This window comes from Rattus norvegicus, chromosome 19, assembly GCF_036323735.1.
Source record: "Rattus norvegicus strain BN/NHsdMcwi chromosome 19, GRCr8, whole genome shotgun sequence".
Lineage (NCBI taxonomy): Eukaryota > Metazoa > Chordata > Mammalia > Rodentia > Muridae > Rattus > Rattus norvegicus.
Genome location: NC_086037.1, coordinates 65,249,659 through 65,268,330, shown reverse-complemented (window position 1 = coordinate 65,268,330; position 18,672 = coordinate 65,249,659). Strand labels below are relative to the sequence as shown.

Here is an 18,672-nt window from a genome sequence, read left to right as displayed (position 1 = left end):
TGCTTGTCCTTGAAGCAAACCTAAGCCACAAGTCAAGACCCCAAGATGGACTTAGGGGGTGTTGTGGGTGTCACTAGCCTTTCCCAAATGTGGCTTCCTTAGATGAATCTTCCTGTTTTTCACTATCATGTATCTCTTTAATTGATGTGTCAGGGACGGCGGCCACACCTGGCTTGTTAGGGCCACTAGAACCCAGACCCTGTCCCTGGCAACTCCAGTAACATAGCAGCCTCCCCGAGTCACTGCACTGGGTGTAGTGGGGTGGGGGTCAGGGGGTCCACAGGCACGGAGCAGTGAGGAGCACACAAGGATGGTGACAGCCATATTTCTTCATTTCAGGAAACAGTACTAGAGCCCCGCCAGCATCTAGACATTACACATCGGACCCTGGCATGGAGTCGGTGGGTAGAGGAGTAGCCAGGAGGGACAGGGCATGGGTTTCCATGTGCCAGCTCAGAAAGAGCTCCGTCATCTTAACACAGACACTCTCTCCCCAGCCCTCGCTCTTCAGCTCTGGGGACTTGCCAGGTCAGAAGGGGCTCAGGAAGGCTCTGCGTGGGCTTCCGGGATGATGCTCAGGAAGGTTTTGGAGGAGAGACAGGCGAGGGAGGCATTCCCCTCCCCACACTGGTGTTGAGGAATCTGAAAACCCAGAAATGCTCCAGGCAGACTGGGACTGTAGGGGAGGGAGAGAGTAAGGAGATGGTGATGTATGTGTTCTAGAATGAGATAGAGGACACAGGACACGATCACACACACACACACACACACACACATACACACACACACACCACACACAGAGTAATATCTGATGACCTCTGAGCAGTACGTGGGACACAGAGGGTTCTGTTTTGTGAATGTCACTTCAACTACCAACCAAGACCATTACTCTCTAGCGTCACCTCTCCAACATGTCCTTGGGAGTCTTGACCTTGCACACAGGGGTCTGGTCACTCTGAGACCCCATACTGTGGAAAGGACATGCATATATTAAAAAGGGAGGGTGACAAGATGGCCTCCAGAGGATAGGGAGGGGGGCTGCATAGCTGTGGGGCAAAGGTCAGAGGGAGGGTCTGAGTCATGAGTGGCAGAAGCACCAGGTAGGAGGAAGAAAATGAGCCACCAGGCACAGTCGTTCCTCCAGCTATGCAGGAGGATCATAATTTTGAGGCCAGCCTGGGCTACCATGCAAATTCAAGGTCAGCCTGGGAAACTGAATAAAACCCTGTCTCAAAATATAATGTAAGGAGTGGGCCAGGGGGCTGGAGAGTGAAGACTGCTCTTCCAAGGTCCTGAGTTCAATTCCCAGCAACCACATGGTGGCTCACAACCATCTGTAATGGGACCTCATGCCCTCTTCTTGTGTGTCTGAGGACAGCGACACTGTACTCACATACATAAAATAAAAATAATTCTTTAAAAAAGAAAAAAAAAAAGAATGGGCCAGGTATGGAACGCAGAGGCAGGGGGATTGCTGAAAATGCACAATGTACTCAATTCACAGAACCACAAACTAAGAAGGACAGGAGAGAAAGAAAAAGTGGCAGGTGGATTGTCCCTCAAGCTGGGAGGAGCCTGGGCCTCCCTGCTTACTTCTTGGGGAGGGCAGCCCTGGGCTGTTTGCAGCGTGAGTCTGGGTGAGCTGTCAGCCACAGCCAAGATGAAGAGAATCGTCCAGGCAGAACTCAGGATTGAGGAGAGGCTCCTGGTTACACAGCTGTGCGTACTCGTGTCAGCCTATCAGATCTCAACAGAGCCAACCACAGAACGTAGAAGAAAGCTGTTTGATCAACACATGCATATCCCTTACGGTGACAGGATAAGTGTTACCCTGCTCCACGGGTGAGAAACTGAAGACCAGAGGGGTTATGTGATTTCCCCACAGCTGCATAGCAAAGGCTTCTCCCAAGTCAAGGATGACTGTTCGGATCACCCTGGCCACTGTCGCTTCATTTCTGTGTAAAGCCCACCCAGGCAACCTAAAGGCAGTTCTAATGGAGCAAGAGGGAATACAGGCGATCTGTATAGAGACAAAGGTCACGTTTGCTAGAGTCAGGGGCCAGAGCCTAGCTCTGCTCACCGTGCCACAGAGGCTGCAGGGTGGCTCTCCTCCCTGATCCCTGTCCTTCAGCCCTGACTTCCAGGGGCCACTGCTGGCTGAGCCAGGAGCAGGACTGAGCCAGGCTGGGAAGTACACAGGCCCTCCCTTCAACACCCCCAGAGCCCGGTGCAAAATGCACAAGAGGCAGCCATTGGCCAGTCCTGGGACTTCAGGGAGAGGGGCACAGGGGCAGCCTGGCTTCCTGAGTCTATTTCTCCACCCAGAGCCATGGTCCAACTCAGGCCTCCATGTGAACAAGTAACACAGTCATTCTACCTCTGTTTCCACATCTGGGCACAGGGTAATGCCAATGAGCCCCACCACCACCACCACCACCACCACCACCACACACACACACACACACACACACACACACACACACACACACACATACATACACACAAATATTAAAACATTTTCAAAGAAGCAGGAAGAGGAACTACACAGCCCAACCCAGAACACAGCTACTCTAGACATCAAGGAGCCTGCCACTATCTGGTCCCCATAGGGTTCTTCCCTATGTGTGCCCATGATGCTGCCGGGCAAAGAAGAGGTCACAGTGTACAAAAACAGGAAGTAACCCAGAAACTTCAGTGTGGTGTGTGTGAGGCCACATACCATCTTCTTGCACCTGTCTCGGCCCCATGAGGGTTTTGTACATGGCTGGCTCTTCTCGAGAGTTACTACGGAGGAGGCAGGAAGAGGAAGTGCTTGCCCTAGCCCCAGGATCCATGACCCAGTGTGCAGTGTGAAGCCTGGATCTCAGTCCATACACCCGTGTGGTGTGTGACACACACACACACACACACACACACACACACGCACGCACGCACACACGCACGTAGCTGTGCGTGGCAGCCCTGAACAAATGGGCACACTGTTGAAGGACAGCCAGCCGGAGGACGATGGCCCAGCCCTTGCTCTCTGAGGGCCAAGCACCTAGTTGGCAGGAGAGAGGCTCACTCATGCAGTAGTTACAGACTAGGTCAGGTGAAGGCGGTGTGCTGGAGGCCGAGAGATAAGCACTCTGCTCCGTCGGTCCTGGAGCCCTCAGCTACACAAGGGAGGGAGGGTCCAATGCCACTCATGGAGGTCTGCACTTGCTCCACTCTCCTTGGTCACACCAGGCCAAGCTACATGCTCTGGTGGAGGCCCAACCCCCACCCCCATAGGGAATAGGAGGCCCTGGCTTAGACTGTTCCTCACCACACTCCCTTCATGGCTCCTCCACGGACCTCAGCCCTCTCTACCCAGCAGCCAGACACTGCCCCTCTCCTCACTCCACTCTGAGAGAGACATTCTCTCCCCTACATTCCTCACCGGGCCTTTAGGCCTGTCCTTGTCCGGTCCCCTTTAGAGCCACAAGTTTATGCCTCGTCCCTCCCTGAGTAGCCCAGGCAGGCCCAATGATCCAGAACAAAGCCAAGATCTGTCACTCACCAGCTTTAGGGGGTGCAGGTCTGGCCATCAGGGACACTTCTTACACAGGGAGTACTTCCTGCCTAAGACAGTAACATCATGCTAGACCAAAAGTCCTGTTCTAACCACCTGCTTTGACGGTCACTGGGTTTCTAGAACCTTCCTCAGCCCTCCTCACACACACAACCCCTCTCAGGTTGTTGGTGTGACCATGGCGGTATTGGGAGGGCGCCACTCAAGTGCTAGACACTTCCAAAAGTACCCTGCAGCACTCCCATCCCACAGACAAAGGGACTGACGCTTGTCCAAGTGTCAGAGACCTGGTAGCCAGGTCAGACCTGGCTCTCATCTCGTGGGTCTTACAGACAGCGTCCAGGTTGACTCAGGTAACACATAGCCTCTGGTTGCAAAGAGCCTTGTACCCGAGGCCCATGTTATGGTGTGCTGGTACTGGCTGGCACCTCAGAAAGACCGCTAAAAACAGCAAGTCAGATCCAATCTGCCTCTCATCTGCCCCGTGCCACAGCTCTCTGGCTTCTAGTTCCAGTTGCTGCCCCTGGTAATCGCGCCAACTTCCCTTGGTGGTCCTGTGCTGGGTGAGGTTGTGTTAGCTCTGTTTATGACAGAGGCCCCTATGGTCAAAGTTCTGCTGTTTCTACTGAGACAGCTGTCATTTCTGTGGGAGATCGTGAGACAGACGTACCAAGGGGCAGCTAGGCTGGGATAAACAGGCCTGGAGCTTAGCATGTGCACGTGTTTGGTGCACGTGTGCCTGTGTATGGGTGCACACTGTTGTGTGCTTGTCCTGACCTGGTCCGCAGCAGGCCTCCCCCACATAAGCCTGGCTCAGCCACCCCACAGGCCAACAAGCTATAGGGGCAGTGTCCACTCCTCAGCCTCCTCTACCTCACTCTGACACTGTCTTGGGGGACCTTAGGCATCTAAGGGCAGTCCTTGAGGGAGTAGTGACTAACCCACCCAGTCCCTGTTTGTCACTGCTCTACAGTGTGGGTTTGTGCCAGGTCACTGCCCTGCCGAGCCCTGACATCCAGCTGGGCTGCTTTGGCCAGTCACCTGCCCTCTCTGGGCCTCTGTACAAGATGGGGGTGGGGAGCTGATGACAAGGTCCGGGGAGCTAGGGGGCAGCACCAGCCACTTCTCTGTGCACTCAGCCCAAATGGCATCAACTCCTCCAGGCTGCCATCCCAGACTCGTCCTCACCCCTCCCTGCACCCCTTGCTCCCACCTCAGAGTAGGCAGCACCCTAACTCCTGATGTCCTAGATGGACAACATCGCTGCCCCCTGCTCCCGAAATGAGAGCACCCCGGGCCAGAAGCTGCTGTGACTCTCTCCCTAACCCAAGCAGGACCGTCTTTGGCCTGTAGACAAAGACATCTTCCTAACATCCCTTCAGCCCAGAGGGGACACTAGCAGGGTGAAGCTTCTGCTGGGTCTTTGCCCACACAGCCACCTGTCTGTCTGTCCATCCATCTAACTCCAAGGTTTTAGAGCAGGACCTCTCTACTTCCTCATCTCACACAGAGGCCATGGTGGCACCCGGGCCCTTGTCACCTCCATTTCTCCCTCCCACAAGCACTTACTGAGTGCCTCCTGTATACAGCCATTACTCTAGGCTAACCCAGGGCACACAGGGCTCACGGGGCTCAGCAGGGGTCAGAAGGGCAGAGAAGGTCCTCGTGTGACAAGGACGGGTCAGTCAGCCATGCACATCAAGGAGTGCGGTGGGACCAAGATGAGGATCTCAGATAGTGTGGCAGGAAAGGACTCACAGGGACCTAAGGGCAGCGAGGGAAGGTGTGGCACTTGGCAGAGAGGGCAGCAGGCACAAAGGCCCTGGGGGACTGACTTGTTTGTCCACAGAGTGGCCACACAGGCAAGCATCTGGGATAAAGGTAAGCATAGGGTGGCGAGGCCTGAGGTAGGGGCAGGCTTGTCCTGAATGAGCTGTGGTCCTCAGAGGGACCTAAGTGCCATTCAGCTTCTAGGACTTCCAGGAAGACCCGTAACGCCATACACAGTCATTGCAGGCCAGGCAGGCAGCACAGGCCCAACAACTCGGCCCACCCGGGAGGCCAGGCCACCGAGTCCCGCCAAGCGTGTCTTGCACAGTTTCTGAGAGCCAAATCCGACACAGCCATCTGCCTCACACCCCAGTGCTCAGCCTCCAGCTGGTCCCTCGCACGAGCCAGCTCTCGGAACACGCATCTGCCGCCGCCAGCTAATCCCCATCTCATGACACAGGGCGGACAAAGTTGAGGCCAGAGAGGCTCTCGGGCCTTCTGTAGCAGCGGCACCAGGCAGGGGTCTCAAAATGGCTGCTGTGCCCTGGGAGATATTTGGGCAAACACTCATCCCTTCCTTACAACGGACTCCCTGCATGGGGAATCAAATCTGCCTTTCCATCGCACCTGATTTACAGCTCCCCGTGACATCAGAACAGGCGCTCACACAGCCCAAATCCTTCACCTTAAAAAAAAAAGAAGGAAATCAATTCAGTCCAAAGATTGGGCCGATAGACTGATCAATAAATGGGCCACTGTGCCCCAGAAGCGCTGGCAAACAGAGCTGCTGACAGGCAGGGCTCGGAGCATCATGGCCGAACTCTTCCCAGGCTGGTGCCTCACAATGATCTTGGGAGAACATCTCCCCTGCAAAGCCCGCCTCTGTTCAGTGAGGTGAACACCAGCTGTGACTTTTGGGGCACAGTGAGTCAGCTGAACCTGCAGACATGGTAGATGCTTCTCTTTGATTTCCCTGCGCCAACTACTGTGCTGCTTCAAATAAATGTTCCTGTCTCCTGTGAGTCACTCGGTAGGGACAGAGCAGGCTGTTGCCAACCCACAGGCTAGCCCTCCTGAACCCATGAGGAGAGGAACAGAAGGAGGTCCCCCACGTCTCTGACAATGGGCTATGGCTGACATCTACTCTGTCCCATGAAGCACACTGACCTCCAGTCTGGTGAACAAGGCTCGCACACTCTCCCCAGGGTATACACTGGGGAGAGAGGAGCTTCCGATGAAGGAGGCGTCATTGGACGGTCTGCAGGAAAAAACAGCTCCTCCTGGGGAGGTCCTCAGGTCCAGGCCTCACACAGCAGTTCACAATCTGCACTGCCATTGCCCACCAGGCACTGTAAAGGCCCTGTGTAGGTCCTCAGGACAAGAGCTCATGAACCAGGCCTATGCTGGGAGCCCCAGGGGGTTTGTCGCCACATTCCTGGCCTCAGGACCAGGGCGAGCCTTAGTTCTCAAGCCGGGCTGTTGCTGTGCACTTCAGGCTGTTATTGGTGACGTTGGTAAGTACTGAGAAGCTAATCACACCCCCAGCAGGGCAGAGCCAGGTCCTCAGAAGACAACAGACACTCTGACCTTCACCTTGGCAAGTGACCATTTACCCCACAGTGCCCCCCAGAGGTGATGCCACACCACCTCGGAGCCTCCCGCCAGGGACCCATGGAGACATCTGTCTACCTTAGTGATATCCATCACGTGCCTGTGTCCTCTGCCAGGTTTAAAGTGACCAATTTCTCCCTTGAAATTATCGAGCTTAACAGCACTCAGGAGGCTGAGGCAGGAGGATAGTGAGTTCCAGCCCAGCCTGGGCTACCTAGTAAGACCATGTCTCAAACACAAACGACCACAAGCCATACATAAAATACTAGTCAGCATTTAGCGACACTTTAAGATGACACACGGTCACTCTTGCCTCAGACCCCCATCCACAGGCTTGGCCCTCGAGAGGACTCCTGCCTGGAACTATCGCTAGGGGCTGTTTGCAAACGGTTTCTCTAGCTTAAAATCTGTTTGCTTCAGATCTGCCCAGTAGGCAGAAGTGAGGCAGGTGCCTTTGCACCAGCCCCTTGACACTGGGGGGTGACAAGTCCAACAGCCCGGTGTGGCAGAGAGGGGGCTAACCCTGGGCCACACTCCCTGTCACTCTACAAGGATATCCCACTGTGAGCCACTATTCCCCAACCGCGGAGAAGGGCTGAGAATCCAGGCAAAAGCCTCTCACCGCTCATACTAGACTCGTCAGCACAACCCTTAATTGGTGGCCAGGAAAAACCTGTGCTTTATGCAGCGACAACAGAGCCCTGGGGCCTGCGGCTTGTGCAGGGAGCTCAGGTGTCCTGCCAGCAGCTCGCACCTGCCACCTGCCTCGCAGAAGTGAGCAGAGGCCATGCCCCTGCGGCGAGACCTCTCCCCTGTCTCCCCCTCTCCGGCTCTGCCCTCCCGCCTCCTCTGTCAGAGCCTTCTGCCTGTCACCACGGCTCTTTGTCCCAGCGCTGTAGGAAGTGATTATACGCCAAGAGCCATCCTGTGGCGACAGCCAGCGCACGCTCTGCTGCTGTCTCTTAGATCTCCAGGCCTCCGACCTGCAGGGCTGTCACCTGAGCCAGGCATCTGGAAGCTGCACAGCTGGTTGTCAGTGTGACAGGGTGGCTTCCCCCTTTATTCACAGGGCAGAACTGAGGTTCAAGGATAAGAAGGGGGACTCATCGGTCCCCAGCTCCGAAAAAAAAGAACCAAAAAAAAAAAAAAAAAAAAAAAGAAGGGGGACACAACAGGATCTCAGGATCTGGGCAGAAACAGGCATAGCAGGAGGGGGCTGAGTGTTGTGGGCTGGAGCAAGCATGACCTACCCCTCCCTCCCTCCCTCCCTCTCTCTCTCTCTCTCTCTCTCTCTCTCTCTGGCAGGGCTTCACTATGTAGCCCAGGCTAGCCCAGACCTCTCAGTCCTCTTGCCTCAGCCTCTAAAGTATTAGGATCCTAAATATGTGCTACTCACACTTGTGTGTCTCCAGGTATGAATATAGTTGCGCTATCCCCCTGGCTGTGTGTCCTTAGGCAATGGCTGGTGTCTCTGGGCCTCAGTTTCCTAGTCTGTGAGATGGGTTTATGAAATGCGGAAGTACCTTTTCTGCAGGCTCCTTTGCTCATTGTGTGAACTGACCTGAGTCAACACATCAAGAATGATTTGGAAGTGGTACTCTAGACTGTTCCTGCAGTTCAGCCAGGGCCCTCCCCGAGTCCATAGCCTGATGAGGTTGCACGGGTGACCCTGCCTCCAGGTCCTCTGCAGCCACCTTAGCAAAGGTGTCTAAGGACTTCTGTAGAGCCCTCAGACGCTCATTCTGATCACATCAAAGTGTACCTTGGCCTGGTACGCTGAGCCCTTAGTCCTACAGTCTCTCATAGTCATACACAGCCCCGGCTGAAAGAGACCCACCAAGAAGCAGACAGGAGGGCAAGGCTGGGGACAGCAGAGAGCATTGTGGGATGGGGTAGGGCTTGGTGGTAGTAGGTCTGGCTGCTCTGGGGTTGGGCTTAGAGGTATCATGATGCCAGCGACCTTGCAGGTTTGACCCCAGGTCTGACCTGTCAAGCAGTCCATGGGCAGTAGACGTAGGCACCATGTGAGGAGAGGACCCCTGAAGACAGCTTTTCCTAGCCAACCACAGGGATAAGCACAGGCCTAGGGTCCCTGATGGCCACCTCCCTGGAAAACCCAGCTTAGGTGACAAAGGGGCCACAGCTGGGTCCAACTCACAGATTAAGCCACTGGTGTGGAGTTAGCAAGACATACTACATAATTACAGTGACCATATATAAGGTGGCTTTTAACCAGAGATCCACCCTCAAGGTGGGTGGAGCCATGTGTGTGGGCTTAGGGAACCATGGGATAGAAAATGTGTAAGATTCTGGATAGAGAGATAAGCATGGTGGCGGACTTGTGAGCATACCTACTCAGAAGCTGAGGAGAGGAGGACCACATGTTTAAGGCTGGCCTGGGCTACAGAGTGAGTTCAAGGCTAGCCTGGGCTACAGTGTGTGTTTGGCAGAAGCCTGAACTATTCAGTGAGACTCTGTTTTGTTTTGTTTTGTTTTTTTTCCCTTTTCTTTTTTTCGGAGCTGGGGACCGAACCCAGGGCCTTGTGCTTGCTAGGCAAGTGCTCTACCAACCCCGAGACTCTGTTTTAAAATAAAAATTGAAAAGGGGTCGGTAGGGAACATGGCTCCTGATAGAGCACTTACCCAGCAGCATGCATGAGGCCCTGGGTTCTGCCTTTAGTATTAAGAAAAAGAACGGTGGGGGCTGAAGAGGTGGCTCAGAGGTTAAGAGCAGTGGCTGCTCTTCCAGAGGTCCTGAGTTCAATTCCCAGCACCCACATGGTGGCTCACAACCGTCTGTAATGGGATCCGGTGCCCTCTTCTGTCCTGCAGGCCTACACATAGGCAGAACACTATACACAATAACTCTTTTAAATGATGTAAATAGAATGCCATAATAGACCCGGAAAGGGGGGGGGATATCTATCACGATAAACTCCCAAGGAAAACTAAAATTTTGGGGGTACCTCTGACCAGAGAGACAGTCACACAGTCCCCTTTCCTCCAGAGTCCAAAAGCAACCAGGCACGGTGGTAGTGGTGGTGGTGGTGGTGGTGGTGGTGGTGGTGGTGGTGGTGGTGGTGGATGGGTGGGGCTTTGCTGCCTATCACCACTGACACAGGGCTCTGGGACTTCTTTGCCCCTAGAACAAGCAAGAGCTCTAGGGGGTGGATAGAGCCCTGGGGCTTTGATGTCAGCCAGCCCTGCAGGAGGCTGAAGAAACAGTGTAGACATCCACACCACCACCCTGCAGGCCTGGCTCCTGCAAGTCAAATCTCTGGTAGCATCCCTTGTCCAAAAGCAAACTCACACAGCCTCGAGGTCTACAGGACTGCTGAGAGTGGCCAGCCCAAGACCCTGGGGCTTCTGGAGACGGACCCTTACCTACCGCAGCGGGGCCCATTCACATGACAGGGCTCCGCTGAGCTCCCTTCTAGACGGCCTGGCATGGAGGTCCGAAAGGAACAGGAATCTGGACATTGCTCAGTCTGCAGAGGGTTTGGTCACTACAGTCCCCCTGCCACCAGGGCCACCTACACCTTGGCTCTGCCCATGGACACCAGCTTGGCGGAGCCTATGTTCCTAGAACTCCCCATTTGGGGAGCACTGTGTAGACTTTTAAGAAGAAAACAGCAAAATCGGCTTCTTTCAAAGAAGCTGGAGGCCCCAGGACCCCTCAGCACAAGGCTGTGTGAGCCTGTGTTGACACTGGGCCCAGACTTACTCCTTCCCCTCACTCTGCCCTGTGGGCCTTGGTTTAGCCACCCACGGAGGAGATCTGAGGCCTAATTAGCTCCTCCGGAGAGGTGCTGGGAGGGTTAATTAACTTGAGGTTGCAGCTGTGAGCTGGAAATTGGGCGGGGTATGAACGCCACCAGCCACCACCGAGTGGCCTGTTCTTTGTGGCACAAGAATGGGGGTCCTGGATGGACTGCCCTCTCGCTCCCCAGGCCTCAGCTGCCCTGTGGGGCTCAGGACTGACAGGGGCACCCTCCAGTTCTGCAGTCTATGTCCTCTGTGCTCAAAGGACCCTTTGTGTGAAAGGTGTGCCTGCTATGGACTTCTTAGACTCTTCCTGTGTCTTCATGTGGAGGCCTAGGGCAGTAAGGTCATTTGGCCCCTCTCCTGGGTGCTCTGCCCTCTCCAGGTGACTTTTGAGTGGCCCTGGAGCTGACAAAGTACAAACTGCCAGGAAGACCAAGGCAGGCAGCCTAGGGCACAGTTCTCATTGTCCCTGACAACCCACGTCTATCACCAGCTCCGGTAGTAGGACCCCTCTCTCCCTCAGGCAGCATGCTTCAAGGACACACCACATGGGAAGACCCTTGCAAGGCTGGTTTTTGTAATGGAATCACAACAGTGGGGGGAGGGGAGGATACAGCAAATAAAGGAACCATGAGACCCCCCCTGGGTTCCTGTAAGACCTCCTTGGTTTGGAAATGGTCTGATTTGGCCAGCGAGTCTCAGCCTGGACTGGAATGGCCTTGTTCAAGGTCTTGGTCAATGGGCAGCAGAACCTTGCAGTTCCCCCAAACCGACACACACACACACACACACACACGCACGCACGCACGCACGCATCTGCCTGGCAGAGCCCGTGGACCACACCTCAGCAGACCATGTGCTGGGCAGGGAATAATCCCTTTGCTCTAACAGCTCACACTTGGACCTTAGATTAGAATGTTCTGGAGTCTGAATAGAGTCAACTCCCCTCAGCTGTCTGGGTGCACAGGCAGAGTGACCGCTGGGCCTTGGCACCACACTGCAGAGGAAGGGGCTGCCAAGCCACAGATTCCCTCCACCCCCACATTTACCTCCTCCACCTGGAACTTCCCTCAAACCTCCGGGGAGGGCTGGAGCCTTTAATACAAAAGGAAACCAAGGGAAGCCATGTTCCTACACTCCCCCTTGGGCTGGAGAGATGGCTGTGCGGTTACAGGTGGCTTTTCCAGAGGGCCCAAGGTTTGTTCGCAGAGCCCACACTGAGTGGCTCCCAGCTGCCTGTAACTCCATTTCCAGGGGACCTGACACTCTCTTCTGGCCTTTGCAGTCCCTGTATGTACATGGTCTACTTACACACACACACACACACACACACACACACACACACGTGCACTCGCGCCGAAGCAAAAACAAAACAAAACAAAACAAAAATCCAGAAACAAAACAACCAAACCAACAAAGCCCCCCACCCCCGATTGGCACAAATTGCCTTTGTGTTTCTGATCTGATGTGCAAATCCCCGAGGCATAGGCAGGGAATATACAACCCGGGCTCAAGGGGAAACTGAGGCTCGGGGCCACAGAACTGCTTGAGTGAGCTGCAGGCTGCTGGCCAATGGAGAACAGCTGCAGACCCTCCGATGGCCTTAAACCCCGCCTTACCCCACATCATCCCCACACAGTGGAGTTGAGCTGTGGTCTCAGCAGCCCTGCTGGTGTCCTGAAAGCTGAGCTCTCGTCTTAATTATTTACCTTTAGGCTCAGTCATTTTATTCCATGAGTGTGAATGTTTTGCCGGATTGTAGGTCTGTGTACTGTGTGTGTGCCTGGTACCCAAGGAGGTCAGAAGAGGGTGTCAGATCCCCCAGGAACTGGAGTTATAGATGGTAGTGAACCACCTAGTGGGTGTTGGGAATCGCAACAAGTGCTCTTAACCATTGAGCTATCTCTCTAGCCCATGCTTGCATTGAACACTCACACACATACTCACACATACTCACACACACTCACACACACTCTCACACATACACACTCTCACATTCACACGTACACACTCTCTCACACTCACACACACACACACACACACACACACACACACACACACACCAGCTAGATGGGTCAGTAAGTAAAGGTAGCTCGTGCCAAGCCTGAGAACCTGAGTTCAATCCTCTGGGGCCACACGGTGGGAGAGAACCAGCTCCCACAATGACCTCCGATCCTCGCACGAGCACCTTGGGACACACAGGCATGCAAACAACTGTATTTTTTAAATACCCCAGAGAAATCTGGGTTCAAAAATACCAAGCTACTTTGAATCCCTGCTTACAGGGGGCTCACCCTTGTCTCCGGTGATTTTATTTTACTTATATTTTATTTTTACTTTGAGATAAATAAATTCTGGGTAGCCCTGACTGTCCTGTAACTTGTTACATAACCAGAGATCCACCTGCTTCTGCCTCCCAAGGGGTGGGATTAAAAGGTGTATCCATCTCCACATCCAACTCAAATGGCTTTAAAAAACAAAACAAAAAAAAAAAAAAAAAACCTGCAGGGCTGGAGAGATGGTTCAGTGGTTAAGAGCACTGACTACTCTTCCAGAGATCATGAGCTCAATTCCCAGCAACCACATGGTGGCTCACAACCATCTGTAATGAGATCTGGTGTCCTCTTCTGGCCCGCAGTTACATATGTAGGCAGAATGCTGTACATAAAATAAATAAATAAATCTTTAAAAAAAAAACCTGCAGTATTAAATCCAATGTTTTCTTCCTCAACACCAATCAAAATAAATATAGAAACCCACGAACAAGCTGGGCAGTGGGGTGCACGCCTTTAATCCTACCACTTGGGAGGCAGAGGCAGGCAGATCTCTGAGTTCAAGGACAGCCAGGGCTACAGAGAAACCCTGTGTCAAAAAAACCCAAAACTGAACCCACAAATGAAAATCAACACTTGGTGATAGGACTTCAGATACCACACCTCAGCCAGGACCTGGGCACAACTAACTAAGTCACATGGATAAAATGGGGTCACGACTTTGACCTGGCCCAGTTTGAGTCAAACTTCCTGTCCAATGTCATTGAGAACCCCAAGGCACATCCCCGGAGTCCCTGTGTCTCCATTTCCCCTGCTTCAGTGGTGCCAGCCCTGGAGATTAAGCAGAGAAATCTATTCCGGGTGTTTGAACAGCGTAGAGCCAGCCCCCCAGCAAAATCCAGTAGTTACCAGGCCCTCCTGCTTCCAGCAAGCTGGGCTTGCACTCTCAGCTTGGTGGCCCAGGCAAATGACTGTACCCTCTCTGGGTTTACCCATCTACAATTTTTTGAAAAGTCAAGCTCACCCAGGAACAGGTTAGGAGCCCTTCTCCGGGGTATGGCTGTACAATGGGAATCCACTGGGTTAACTCGATCAGCCCCCAGCGGGTCCAGGGCTAGGATGGGACCTCAATGCCGAAGTACATAAGGAGACCTTGCTACAAGTCACCAAACCTGCCTTGCAAGAATAAAGGGGACACAACCACCACCCCTCTCCGCCCCCACCTCCCCAGGCGAGCTCCTTCCCAGGGTGAGAGCGCCATCTGCTGGGAGCATGGGGCTCGGCACCTGCTTCACCCTTACCCAGCTTGCCCTGGGTCAGGGCCCTGGGTTTGAGGCGCGGGATCTTTAAGAACTATGTTCCCAGGCTTCCAACATCCAGGACAGACCTCTGGGATTTGACCTTAAGCTTCCACTGAGCACTCTGACGGTGAGACCTGAACCCTCCTTTGCTTGGAGTCCGCAAAACCCTCAGCAGGGGTCAGCTCCTGCCACTGTCTGCTCTGTCTCCTACAGCATACTTGGCTGCCAACAGAAGGGCTCGCCACTGCTCTGTCCAACAGCAGCCCTGCAGGGGCACGGGCTGCAGGAGGCCATGGTAGGACACTGTGTGCCAGGAGGCTGCTGATGGGAGACCGCAGACAATGAAGAGTCCCTCCATCACCCACAGAGCGGAGGACCGGTGGGGGCTGGGAAGATTACAACAGGGATGAAATCAACTCCATTCTCTGTGAGGACAGCAGGCACCTGTTAACACGATTGAGGCCCATCTGTGTGGGAAGCAGGACACCGGGGATGTCAGGTCCTGCAGCAGAGGAGCCCTGGAGGAGCTTGCCTGGCACTCATCAGGATCCTGGGAGGGTCCCTCGTAAGGAGCAAAGTATGGGTGGGTGTTAAAACCCTGGGCTGCAGAGGGAACTGCACCAAGTTTAGAGGGAGGGCTGTGCAGCAACCTCCACTGGGGCACAATAGGCAACGATTCCTTCCTTCCCTGTCTGTGCTCACATACATGCTTCTGTAAGACACGTGTACACGTGGAGAAGGCAGAGGACATTGTCAGGTGCCCTCCTCAATCACTATGTCATCTGGGTTTTGTGATGGGGTTGCTCATTGATAGAGCTAAGCTAGCTGGCCAGTGAGTGCAAGGACTCCACACCCCCAAAGGTAGAGTTACAGATGCATGCCACTGTGTATGCACGCAAGCGCGCGCGCGCGCACACACACACACACACACACACACACACACACACACACACTTGATTTATTGTCTTATGTGTATGGTTTGCCTGCATGTATGTCTGTGAACCATGTGTGTACAGGGCCCACAGAAGCTAGAAGGGGATGACAGAGACCCAGCACCACCACCCCACCCTCGTTAAGACACAGCTGTGAGCCAACACATGGTGCTGGGAATCCAACTCTGGTTCTCATATTTATGGAGGAAGTACTATCCTGACTGGCACCCTCCCCGTCCTCAACTCTTTCTGCAGTGTGGTGAAACACGCACCGGGCCATGCTGCTCAGCCTAGAAATGCAAAGACATTGTCCATCAGTACCGGGCACAAATATACCATCCCACAACTACTATCTCTGTCTGTTCTAGAATGTTCTCACAACCCCTGGAAGAAGCTCTGCACCCTTGCTCCTGCCCAGGTGCACTTCATGTCCCCGGGATCCTATGGCTTGGATGACCTGAGCATCAGTTTCTCCCATCATGCTTTGGGTTGCACCCACACAAGTCCCCTCACAGTCCAGTGGGCACCCAGTGCACAGACGCCTTCTCATGTGCCATCTGCTAACGGACACTGGCAATCCCTCCCACTGCTCAGAAAGGGCCGTGACCCTCCAGTTCCCAGGGTCAGAATCTGCCAGTGCAGACCACTCAGGAGAATGGCGTCGTGGGCAGAGGTCCAAGCTAACATCCAATGGCCTGGTACTCTGTCTGGTGCTCTCTCACCAAGAGACAGGAACACTGGGTTCTAGCGATGCCTCCTCCTGGCCTCTGTGATTCCTGGTGACTCCCCCTGATGGGGACAAGCTATTACCAACGAACGACAAGCCTACCCCAGGCAGCTCTCCCAGCCAGTTGGCCTGCAGGTCCAGGTCAAGACTCCCATCTCTCCCTCTGTCTCCAGAATGGATGGGCTGTCTCACAAACCAGACAGGCCCATTTAGAAGCCACTCTCTCCCTCCTCCAGCACCTCGCCCACCCTGGAAACGCCCAGGGTGATGATGTCTCCAGCTGGCGGAGCTGAGCCTCTGAGGATTACGAGATGGATTTTTCTTCCCTCTAGTGCGCCGTTCCTTCAAGGCCCCACGCAGGACTGAGCGCTAACAAAGCAGCCAGCCCAGGGCAACATCAATCTGACAAACACAACAGCCGGCGCTTTGACTGCGTACAATCAGCCCCCACTGGGCCACTTTAATTGTTTCCAGATTCTAAAAATGTCTGAAGAGGGTTGCAAATGGGAAAAGCCAGCTCCAGTACTGCGGCTCCACCCCACACTGGGGCAGAGCCCTCCTCAGACAGTCCAGGCTGCAGGGGAGGGAGCATCCGTCTCTGGCTGTCCCTGACAGAAAGCCTCACTACCCACTGGCCTTGAAGACCCTTGGCCAGTGGAAGGCTGAGTGCTGAAAGCTGGGGGCTGCTCAGAAAGCTAGGGTGGGCATTAGTGAGTACATCATCAGCCCTAGGAGAAGCCACGCCAGGCTCCAGAGTGGACGCAGGTTCGAACCCCGAGCTGTAACTCTCTCTTTCCTTTACAAAGCCTCTGTCATTAGTCCTGAAAAATGGGCCAGTTTGACAGAGACCAAAGCCCCCAAAAATGGCCTGCTGCTGGCTAGTTAGTGAGCTGCTGAGCGGGTAATTCAGTCCTAGACACACAGAGAGACACGCAAACACACACAGGCATATACCCAGATACACCCAGAGAAACATAAAAACACACAGGCATTTACATATAGAAGTATACACAGATACGCACAAACATACATAAACACACAAGCATACTCAGACATACACATAAACATACACAAACACACAGGTATACACACAGACACACAAAGAGACACAAACTGGCACAGGCATACTCAAAGACACATTCACAGAGACCCACAAACACACCCAGGCATGCATACACACATATACGAACACACAGACATGCATACATACATACACATATACACACAAGCATAACCACATAGAGGCATACACACACACACAAGCATACACACACATGCATACACATATAGGCACATATACTCAGGCACACGCACACACACACACACGTGCGTGCACACATACATGTGCACACACAGACACACACACACTTCCTTCTACTGATGCAGATGACAGGCTGTCCAGCAGTCTGAACAAGTCACTTACGAAGGCTCTTTTGCTCTGGGGAGATCATCTGGACACCTCAAGGTAAGGAGGAAGAAGGGAAGGACCCCAGGGAGGTGCCCACAGCCCTTGAGAAGTTACTACCTAGATCAGCCAACAGAGTAAAAGAGGTAGAGGCAGCTTGCTTATTTCTGTACTCCATGTTAAAAGATGCAGATATATGTGTATATATGACGTATATGTATATGCATATGATATATATGTATGATGTATATATATATGTATATGATGGAGTGGTTCCCTTGGGCCTCAGGTACTACTCTGGCCCACATGTCCTGGAGTCTGTGTCCACCCTGGTTACCCAGGAATCTCTGACTCCAAAGCCTCCAGGACTCTACCTAGGCTGTGCTCTCTCTGCAGGCAGAGCCCACAACCCCTCCTCTTTTCTCATGAATCAAAGTGACTAGATGCAGGGACAGCTACCTCTCTTCCCTTAGCTCCCACCTCTGGGTAACTGTGACAGTAGACAGTTCAGGGTCCTAGTGTCCCAAGAGAAGGGGCATGACTAGTGGGATGTGACAAGGAAGACAGACAAAGACAATGCATGTGGGAGGGGCAATGCCAGCAGCCCACAGGGAGGCGAGGGGAGCATGGGAGCCTCACTGGCAGATGCTGTCCAGGGCTGCACAGTTCCCTGAGAGCTGCACTCCAGGTCCTCCCAGACAGCCTGTGACGGTGCTCCCTCCTCCACACTCCATTCAGCTTTGGAGATGGGTTCAGATGAGCACTGTGGCCCAGACAGGAGACCACCAACTAGGACCACATGGAGCGGGGGGCTACAGGAAGGAAGGTGCTCCTGTGTGAAATGCAGGTTATGGAGGTGGGTGAGCAGTCCTTAGGGATGACTTTGTGCAATTCTCCTGCCTCACTGAGCATTCATGGCCACACCCATGCCAGGGACCAGCACAAGGCACCCAAGGATCTCCCTGGAGAGCATGTGGTCCCTGGAACTCATTGCTACCAAGTGGACAGAGATCACTGGGCCAAAAGGCGACAGGACACAGAGCTGGATGCTTACCGACCAGACAGCCCAAGGCCCAAATGCTACATGGAGATATACACCGCACCCACTTGAATGTGCATGCACTCACACTCTCCCCATATGCACATGCGTGTGTGTGCGCACACACGCACACATGCACACACATGCATACATGTGCACTCACATGCTTGAGCCTCCTTGAAACCTGACCACATCCTAAAGATATTGCCGCTTCTGCTGTCTGTCCCTTTTACAGATGAATAGTCCTTTGAGGCTCAAGAAGGCCAATTAGCCAAGGTTAACAGCCCCAGGTCCTA

The 18,672-nt window shown here is 53.7% G+C and overlaps 1 protein-coding gene across 1 annotated transcript in view; it reads right to left on the bottom strand.

Annotated features, from left to right (window-relative positions):
• The window catches only part of Gse1 (Gse1 coiled-coil protein), a 355,506-nt gene that overhangs the window by 269,853 nt on the left and 66,981 nt on the right, over nucleotides 1–18,672 (bottom strand). The gene's annotated exons all lie outside the window — the stretch shown is intronic.